The following is a 9,387-nucleotide window of genomic DNA, read 5'->3' as shown; positions in this document are numbered from 1 at the left end:
TGCACTTGAAACTGAGCAAACAGTTGAAATTAGCCAGCAGTGTGGAATGAAACACTTTGTTAAATAAAAAAAGGAAAAAAAACTGCTCTGCAGATAAGATCAATGAAAACCAAATTTCTTTAGCAAACTGATAGAAATAACTTCAGTTCTACAAGATTTTTAAAGCTTAGTTGCCAATAACGTCAAAATAAAATCAGAAAAACAGAAACTAATAAAATATTTTAGTCTACATGACTATGTGAATGTATTTTAATTCACTTCATAGCTCCCAGCCACAGAAATCCATTTTGTTTTCATTTGACGCGAGTCCTGTAAATGAGGGGAGAAAAGCAAAATCACTAAACGTAAACATGGCTAACCTGGAGAGTATCCCTCACTACGACTCAGATTGTGTGTTAGTCAGACTGTGCGTTAGTCACACCGCTGTGTACTTGCACAAATCTGGCAGCTCGGGTGTACCAGAATAATTCTTCTCTGCAGCAAATGGCTGGCTGCTCACTGCTGCTGCTCGTACAGCCAGCAGCCACGCACCGAGTACCCAGAAGTGGGAGAGGGCGCTACTCGTATGCGACCTCAGCTCTGCGCATGTGCGTGACCCCGCTGGCGACTGCTCGAAGCGACACCGTCTAGAAACGAAACTCACAGCGTGCGTCGTGACGTCACAGCGGTGGCCGTATAAATAATACAGGGGCGATTCTACAAGTCGGTCGAGGGGGGATGGCTAATTTTTGGGGGAATGGAATATTGCTTAACAAAAGGAGAGCTGGGGTCCTCCAATGACAAAATGGTAAAATTTAGTGTTGCTTAAAGTGGTTTTTGTTAACTGGTTTGGAAGCCGGCCGCGGTGGCTGAGCGGTTCTAGGCACTTCAGTCCGGAACCGCGCGTCTGCTACGGTTGCAGGTTCGAATCCTGCCTCGGCCATGGATGTGTGTGATGTCCCTAGGTTAGTTAGATTTAAGTAGTTCTAAGTTCTAGGGGACTGATGACCTCAGATGTTAAGTCCCATAGTGCTCAGAGCCAACTGTTTTGGAGTTCAGGGTAAAAAATGTGTATTAATAAATAATAAGACGCCCATTTTAAGTTAAATGATATTTATTGGTATAGATAGTAAGCAATTTCCTGCTGTTATTCTTTTGTTAACCTGTGTTTGAGATACGTAGCAACCTATATTGCTGCATAATTATTTAAAGAGTGATTGAATCTGTTGTAGTAATATATTCGCTGATTTCTGAAGTCATTTTATCCAGCGTAATATGATAATCAGTTGGGTAGGGGGGGGGGGAGGGGCTATAGCCCCCATAGCGCCCCTCCCCCCACCCCCTCACTTACCTCCATCCCTGGTATAACATTGGCACTTCGGCAGGCCCTGCAACACAGACTGTTCAATAATGAAGAAATGTTTGCTGGGTAACACAACCACCACAACAAATGGACGATACAGAAGTCAGCTATGAGGAAGGTAGCGCACCTTACCTCCGGCTAACTCCGTTTGACCACGAAACGTGACAGCAGTCGACGAGTGTGCTGCACATTGGTGACGCATTCGTATACGGCGAGGTGACAAAAACTCGTGGGACAGCGACATGCACACGTATACATAAGGCGGCAGTATCGCGTTCACAAGTTATAAGAGGGCAGTGTATTGCGAGGGCTGACATTTGTACTCGGGTGATTCACGTGAGGAGATTTCCGACGTGGTTGCAGCCGCACATTGGGAATTGACACTCTGTGAATGTTAGTTGGAGCTATGCCCACGGGACGTTCTATTTCAGAAATCAGTAGGAATTAAAAATTTGCGAGATCCACAGTGTCGAGAGTGTGCCGAGAATCCCAAATTTCAGGCATCACCTGCCACCACGGACAACGCAGTGGTCAGAGAGCAGCACTGTCTGTGTAGAGGTGTCAGTGCTAACAAGACAAGTAACACTGTGTGAAATAATCACAGCAGCCAATGTGGGACGTATCCATTAGAATATTGTCGCGAAATTTGGCAGCACATAACTGGAGCGATTGCCTCTGGTAACAGCAAGATGACAGCTGCAGCTCCTCTGCTGGGCTCTTGACCGTATCGGTTGGGCTCCAGACAACTGCAAAACTGTGCCCTACTCAGGTGAAACCTGATTTCAGTGGGTAAGAGCTGACGGAGTGGTGCAGACTCCACGAAGCCGTGGGTGCGGGTTGTCGAAGGCACCGTGCGAGCCGGTGGTGGCTCCTTAATGGTGTGGTCTGTGTTTACACTGAATGGATTGGGCCCTGGTTGTGTCTGATTTGATCTGATTTATTTCGTGTTCCATAGGTCCAACTGTGATGGATACATAAGGACATGGAACGAGTCACTTTTTTACAAATACAACCTGATAAGCTTATAGCATATACAGAAATTTTTGTACGTAATTACATCAAAATGTATACAGTAAATTCTTTGGGCAGCAATACAGAAAAAGAAAATACATATTTTCTTCAGATCATTAAAACACTACAGAAAACAGAGTACACACAGATACAGAGCTCAAGTTAAATAACATTCTTAGTGGCATTATGTCAACTTGTATTATATAATATTAAGATATTGCAATTTATTTAGTTAAAAATTCATCTAGACTGTAAAAAGCTTTTTCTAGCAGAAATATTTTTAGTGCTTTCTTAAACTTACTCTCGTTATGAATCTCTGTCTTTATTTCAGAAGGAAGAGCATTGAAGAGTTTTGTTCCAGTGTAGTGGACACCCTTTTGCGCCAAGCTCAAATTTGTATGCTCACTGTGTATGTCATTGTTCCTCCTTGTGTTATGCTCGTGATAATTACTGTTTCATTGAAATATCTCTATATTTTTACAAACAAGACACATTAGAGAAAAAATATATTGGCATTTAGTTGTGTATATTTTAAGTTTACAAAAACTATTTCTACACGAGTCTCTTGGGCACAATCCACATATAATTCTTAAAGCTCGCTTCTGTGCAATGAACACTTTCCTTGCTAATGGCTGGTTGCCCGAAAAAATAACACCATATTCAATGAGTGAGTGAAAATAGCCATAGTATGTCACCTTTGCAGTTTTAGGTTCAATACATGTAGTGATAACCCGTAGCAGAGCTGAGCCTGTTACAGAGATCTATAATATGTGGAGACCAGTTCATTTTCTTGTCAATGTGCACTCCAAGAAATTTTGTTGTCTCCATTCTTTCTATTGGCTGATTACCACATGTCACACTTATCTCTCTCTCATTTTCTGTTCTTATGCAGAACTGAATAAAGCTGGTCTTACTGGAATTTAATGAGAGACCATTCACCTTGAACCATTTAACCACATCTGAGAGTATGTGATTAGTGAGTTCCTCAAGATTACTGTCTGTTCTACAGCCCATAAAAATTGTGGTATCATCAGCAAATAATGTAAATTTACACGGCAGGCTTTTACGTGATGGTAGATCATTGATAAAAATCAGGAATAATAGTGGCCCAAGAATTCAGCCCTGAGGCACTCCGCATGTAATGGAACTCCATTCAGAATGTGAGGAAACGTCACATACTCCACCCGAGCTACTCGACACAACTTTTTGTTTTCTGTCTCAGAGGTATTACTGTAGCCAATTGGGTGCAACACCACTTATTCCTACTAATTTTGCTTTTTGCAAGAGAATCTGGTGATCAACACGGTCAAACACTTTGGATAAATCACAGAAGACACCAAGTGCAAGCATTTTTTCATTAAGGGTTTCTAGGACTTCATTTACAAGTGCAGGGATTGTGTCTTCTGTTGAACGGCCCATTTGAGTGCCAAATTGGCTCTTGCTGAGAACTCCATTCTTCATGAGATGATCAGTAATTCTTACATGTATTAGCTTTTCTAGAATTTTGGAGAAAGCTGTAAGCAAAGAGATAGGTCGATAGTTAGTTCAGCTTTATCGCCATTTTTGTACAGGGGCTTCACAATGGCATACTTTTCTGAAGGGCAGCATTGAAAATATGAGAGAGAATGTCCCTTATCCACACACAAGAAGATTTCAATAAATTACTAGATATATTATCAATCCCTGCACAGTTTGTACTTTTTAGAGGCATTTAAGTTTTTGAATTTCTTCTACAGTCATAGGATTAAGGTGAATTTCTGAAATTGCCTCAAGCAACACATTCTGAAATTGTGTTTCAATATACTGCTTGACAAAGAGTTACAGCTTCATCAACATTGGGCTTTCAACCAATCTGTTGAGCTAATGATAGGAAGTGTTTATTAAAAATATCAGCCACCGTTTTGGGGCTACTAGGGTACCTTCATATCTGATTTTATTTACATCTTCTTTGCTTGTTGTATTTCTTCCTGTTTCTTTTTTTACAATGCTCCAAATTGGTTTTATTTTATTATTAGAATTATCTATTTTCTCCTCATAATAAAGGGCTTTTGATTTACGTGTTAGTTTCTTCAAAATTTTACAGTATAATCTATATTGTTCCCATTTTTCTACATCTTTACACAATCTTATTGCAGCATAAGTTTCCCTTTTGGTTTTACATGACTGTTTTATACCTTTTGTAATCCAAGGCTTACTTACAGAATTGGAAACACTGTTTCTGACCCATTTCTTGGGAAATATTTCTCAAAAAGAGCACAGAATTCATTTATAAAACAGTTAAATTTAGTATCAACATCATCATGGCTATATACTACAGGCCAATCCATTTGCTGCAACCTGTGGTTGAAAGTTCCTTTTGCCTCTTCATTCATTACTCTTATGAATTTCCATTCATCTTTTGATGTTATTGAAGTCTGTTTGCATCCTATGGGCTGCAGAGCTTAGGGTTAAAAATTCTTTTTCCACGAGGCAGCCGCGTTGTCAGCACAGATAGTTCAGATGGTGTCCGCTTTGTGGCGCTGCAGTTGTGATGTGTTTACCAAGGCAGCATGTCAGTATGCCATCTATCAGCAGCAACAAGCAACATCACGCATATTACTTCACCTCATTCCCAATTTAGAACTTTCACAGGAAACTCTTGGAGATAATAAACACCTGTTTCGTGAAATAAAATGTTTACTTATAGTTTTTTACTAATAAAATTGATGTATGCGCCCATGTCTGTACATTGCTTATGGCGGGAATTTTTTATACGCAGCAAAAAGTATGGTAATGTATTCTACATATTTGGCAAACTCACCATGAATCGAAACTGTGTGTAATTCTAACATAAATAACGAATTTTTGATAGGCAGGGTTCGTAAATTCTGCGCCAAATGCTGTACCATCGCAGAACGGTACGAACGTGTTTCGTTTGTAAAACACACCGCATGCATCTGCGAAAGTTATTTGTAACTCCGCGTCTGTTATATGATAAACCAGTTAAGAGGTATTTCTGATTGTTCCATCATTTTCTTTTTTGTGATACTGGGTGAGCTGTGACTGCATTTGTTTTGTTAGTAGGTATGTAGAAGCTGCTCTGAAATTCAGTATAAACATAGATTAAAAAAGAAAACAACAAATTCAAAACTAATTGTGATGAAACAAAGCTTAAAAATCTAAAGAATAAACTGCAAGCAGAAAACATCATTATAACAATATCTGACAAAGGTAAGAGTGTTGTCCTCATGAGATCGAAAGAATACACAGAAAAAAAGAATTCATCAGTAAAAAGAACATCAAAAAGATAAAGTCAAACCTAACTAACATATTTCAAACACATGCTAAAAACACACTCAAAAGCATAGAGCGTACACTTACAGACAAAGGGAAACAGAGACTTGTACAAAAAAATCCTCAAGCGCCCGACATGATATCTCAACTGAAGGTCCATAAAGAAAATTATCCAGTCCGTTAAATAGTAAATTTCAGAGCATCTCCAACATACCTACTAGCAAAACAAATGCAGTCACTGCTCACCCAGTATTATAAACTAGAAAATGATAGAACATCCAGAAATACCCTCAACTGGTTGAACATATAAGAGAGACTAAAATCCCCGGCACAGCAACACTGCCCTCCATTGACGTAGAAAATATGTACAGTTCCATCCCTATTAATGAAACCATAAAAATAATGGAAGAAAACCTGAAAACACACAACCAGCTATCTCATGAACACACAGATGAAACAATAAAATTATTAGTTAGCAACACAACAAAATTATCTTGAATTCAATAAAGAATATTACATACAAGAAGAATGGATTCAGCTATTTCAGGAACATTAGCCGACATTTTCATAAATCATATAGAAAACTTTGTATTAGAAGACATATTAACAAAGAAAAGCTACAACGTTATCTACTGGTACAGGATCATTGATTACATAATATGCGTGGTAGATGAACCTGGAAACAGAATACAGCAACTACACAAAGGCCTAAATACTCCACACAAAACCTTAGGCTTCAAAATAGAGGAATAACAAGAAAACTCGCTCAACTTTCTAGACATAACCTGAGAAAAGACAATAACAAACACACATTTGACATATACAGAAAACCCACGACAAGTGATTATCTTCAATGCAACCTCAATCCACACACAGAATCACAAACAAGCAGCAATCAGATTCATGTTAAACAGGCTGAACAGGATACCCCTAAACACTTCTGATTACCAGGAAAGGCTAGCGATTATAAAACAAATAGCATTAAATATGGACAAAAAGAAACAATGGTAGACAAACCAAACAAAAAAAAATAGAGACAAATAATGAAAAGACTAACCAAACCACACCAACTCATACAGCTAGTTGCCCTACAACAAAAACATGGCATACAGCGACCTACCACCACAAATTCACACATAAAATAGGTAACACATTCAAAAACCAAGGCATGAACACTGCTTACAAAACAAACAATTCCATACAGAATCACATCCCAAAACTGAAATCAAAACCAGACAGACACCAGAAATCTGGAATCTGTCAGCTCAGTTGCAGAGATTGTGGAAAGGTATACATTGCAATTACTGGTAGGACATTCAAAACAAGATATAAAGAATGTCAGAGTGTTTCAATATGGTACAAATCATTCAGCATGTGCGGAGCATCTAAAACGAGAACACCATTGACCAAGCAATATTGAAAAAGTTGTGAATATCACAAAAATCAGTAAACACAGACACCTCCTCCCTTTCCAAGAAAATTTCTGCGTACAAAAAGCAATAACACAAAATAAACAGTTGCTCAATGACCAAATAAATATTGGAAACCACACACTATATAAAATAACTGATGAAATTACATGAAAAAGAAAAGAGCTTTCCCATCATTCACTCCCTCTCACAACCACCTGTCCCACTTGCAATTTCATTTAACGTCTCGCTCCTCTCCTTCTCTTTTCACTCACACCCCATCACGCTGCTATACACTTACGTGCACTCAGCATGGTTTTTCCCACCACTTCTCACACACACACACACACACACACACACACACACACACACACACACAGAGAGAGAGAGAGAGAGAGAGAGAGAGAGAGAGAGAGAGAGAGAGAGAGACCTTCCCTACACTTACACAGTACATAAATTCACAGAAGCATAATTAAATAGAATTATACTCATACAATAATCCAAAAAAGAATTGTAAGTCAGAGACAAAGTCGTGTAAAGGTTATGTTGGGAGCACCACAAAACTCAAACCACAACACATTAGAACTACAAAAACAAACATAATGCAGTGATGTGCGTAAAAGTGTGTTGTGAAAAACAAGAAATGCATAGTGCTGCTGAACAACATCGTCCTAGTCCGGGAACGAGTCATCGATCCTGCGTACTCCGACTCCCGATGACTGGTGCTCGCCCTGGCGGTGATTTTAGAAATTCTTTTGTCGGTACACTCTTCGTCACCTTTCCGCTTGTTGCCTGTCGCTGGAGCTTCGAATTTACTCTGGGTTGCAGGATCCTCGTAGGGCTTCATTCGAAGCACATGGACCGTATCTCTGATCTTTCGTCGTCTTGTGTCGGAATCGAAATCTTCAACTTCATAAGTAACATCAGACAACTGTCTTACAACCTTATAAGGTCCAAAGTAGCACCTGAGGAGCTTCTCAGAGAGACTGACCTTCCGAACAGGAGTGAAGATCCAGACGAGGTCACCAGGCTGGTAGACAAGAGGGCGGTGGCTCGCGTCGTACCTTTGGCGATCGTTTCCTTTAGCCAGCAGCGTGCGGAGTCGAGCTAACTGCCGAGCTTCCTCAGCTCTGGTTAACACCTGGCTGATGTAGTCATCGTCCACATCATCAGGATGTAACGGAAACAGTGTCCAATTTTGGTAAACATTTTTGGAAAACAGTGATCAATTAATTATTATTATTAATTATTAATCAGTTGACTGCGTAACAGCGAGGAGAGCTCCGCCTACCATCCTAAGGGAGCCATGGGTCTGATGATGGTTTTGTAAAAAGAACTGAAACCGGTTACCTATATCATTAAAACATAAATGGTGTGATCAAGACTGAACTTTAGTCAAAACATATGGAAACAGTGTCCATCGTCGTAGTCGCCTCACACCCATGCACCAGGAAAAAGGGCGTAAATCCTGTGGTGTCCTGTTTGGTGGTGTTGTAGGCAAACGTCACGTATGGTAGCACCTCATCCCAGTTGCTCTGCTCAACACAGACGAAGATTGATAGCATGTTGGCCAAGGTCTCTTTAAGGCGTTCAGTAAGCCCGTTATTTGTGGATGGTAGGCAGTCGTCATGTAATGAGTAATGTTGCACCGACGGTTTATCTCTGTCACAAGATACGACTTTAAAACTTTGCCTCGATCCGAAATTAACAACCTCGGGGCACTGTGCTTTAATGCAATATCTTCCACGATGAATTTGGCTACCTCGGATGCTTTGGATGTTTTCACAGCTTTTGTAATGGCGTATCGTGTCAGATAATCAGTGCAAACAACAATCCATCTATTGCCACTAGCAGACGTTGGAAATCGTCCAAGGAGGTCAGTCCCAACACACTGGAATTGGTACGAGTCGGCCAGGTCGTTTCTGAGGAACTGCCTTTCTCCTCTGGCACTCTCGACAGTGGGACACAGTGACGGACACTCCTAAATAAACCGGGCCAGGAAAGTCTCTTGCGGATCCTATCGTATGTCTTAATAAATCCTAAATGTCCGGCCTCAGGTGTGTCACGGAATTTCAGTAGAACATCTAAGTGCGTGTGTTAAGGAATCACTGGTAGCCGCCTCTTTCCAAACGGATCAAAGTTTTTCTTGCAAAGAAATCCATTAACTACCTTAAATTGTCTTTTCACATCCTCTGACTGATTTAAAGCAAGAGGAATTTGAGATATCTTTGCGTCCTTGTGCTCATCAGAGAGATCCTGGAGTGCAGCGAGACAGTCACTGTATTCATCAAAGTCTTGGTCTTGCACAGGGTTTCTTGAGAGACAGTCGGCATCTTGGTGTTTTCTTCCACT

This window comes from Schistocerca americana, chromosome 11 (genome assembly GCF_021461395.2).
Source record: "Schistocerca americana isolate TAMUIC-IGC-003095 chromosome 11, iqSchAmer2.1, whole genome shotgun sequence".
NCBI lineage: Eukaryota > Metazoa > Arthropoda > Insecta > Orthoptera > Acrididae > Schistocerca > Schistocerca americana.
This window is presented reverse-complemented; position numbering follows the sequence as displayed.